The following is a 1673-nucleotide window of genomic DNA, read 5'->3' as shown; positions in this document are numbered from 1 at the left end:
GGCCCGGGGCGCGAGCTAGACGCTCCCCAGCCGGAGGGAAAAGGCGGTCTCTGTACGTAAAATCTTAATGGTCTCTTAAAAAATGAGTACAAGATACAGAAAATCATGTTAAAAGCGACCCTTCTTGAAACTCTCATTCATTATCAGTGGGAGTGAAATGATACGACTTGGAGAAAACATCTGGTGGTTTCCAATGACACTAAACCTGCACCCACCCCATGACCTAGTAGTGCCATCTTCGGCATTTACCAAAGACAGATGAAAGCATATATTCATAAAACAGACTTCTACAGGATTGTTCATGGCACTTTGTTTAAAATATCCAAAAAATGAAAATAGCCCAGGTGTTCATCATATGGAAAAACAAAAAATAAACTGGTAAATTAATATGATGAAATACTATTTGGTTATACCAAAAGAACAAACCAGTAACACATATAACAATATGTATGAGTAGGGCACAGTAGCTAAAACCTATAATCCCAATACTTTGAGAAGCTGAGGCACGAGGACTGCTTAAGGCTAGGAGTTCAAGACAAGGCTGGGCAACATAGCGAGATCCCATCTCTGTAAAAAAAACACACACACACAAAAAGGAACTAAGACCTGCTGCTGGTGTGAAGGTGGAGGTGACCATTTAATGAGAAATATAGGCAGCCTCTAAAAGCAAGAATGGATATTCTTTTACCATAGAAAATACCCTCGGTCAGGCGCAGTGGCTCACACCTATAATCCCCGCACTTTGGGAGGCAAAAGTGAGAGGACTGCCTAAGCCCTGCGGTTCGAGACCACCCTGGGAAACTTGGTGAGACTCATGTCTATAATAAATCAAGAAATTAGCCAGGCATAGTGGCATATGCCTATAATTTCAGCTACTTAGAAGGCTGAGGTAGAAGGATCACCTGAGTCCAGCAGGTCAAGGCTGCAGTGACTGTGAGAGTGCCACTGCATTCCAGCCTGGGCAACAAATGAGACTACAACTCAAAAAAAGAGAAAAGAAATAAAAGAAAATGCCCGCATGTCCCTGGTAGTTACTCCCTGCTCCCACCCATAGAGGCAACCACTGCTCTGATGTTTTTTGCATCATAGACAAGTTTAGCCTGCCTTAGAACTTGATATAGATACAGTCATACATCGCATATTCTTTCTGTGTAGGATGAGTTTCACCTAGGATTTTGTATTTGAGATTTACACACATTGTTTTATTTTAAGAGACACAGGATCTCACTCTGTCGCCCAGACTGCAGTGCAGTAGCTTGATTATAGCTCAGTGCAGTCTCAAACTCCTGTACTCAAATGATCCTCCTGTCCCAGGCTCCTGAGTAACTAGTTCTGTGGTAGGCACGCACCACCACACCTGGCTTGTTTTCTATTTTATTTCTTATTTTTTGCTGGCCTCAAATGATCTTTCTGCCACAGACTTCTAAAGCATTAGGATTACAGGCGTGAATCACTTCAGCTGGTCAGAATGTTCAATATCTTGATAGGGGTTTGGGTTACACAGGTGTGTGTGTGCGTGTGTCAAAAACTCATCAAATGGTAAACTTAAGATCTATGCGTTTCGCTGTATATAAATTTAACCTTAAAAAAAGCCATAAACATTGGTAAATATTGAACTCTAGTCAACGATATGCGTGTAGGGGTAAGATATGCTGCTATCTTCAACTTGTTCT

This window comes from Carlito syrichta, unplaced genomic scaffold (assembly GCF_000164805.1).
Source record: "Carlito syrichta isolate Samal-C Ts95f unplaced genomic scaffold, Tarsius_syrichta-2.0.1 Scaffold314170, whole genome shotgun sequence".
Lineage (NCBI taxonomy): Eukaryota > Metazoa > Chordata > Mammalia > Primates > Tarsiidae > Carlito > Carlito syrichta.
This window is presented reverse-complemented; position numbering follows the sequence as displayed.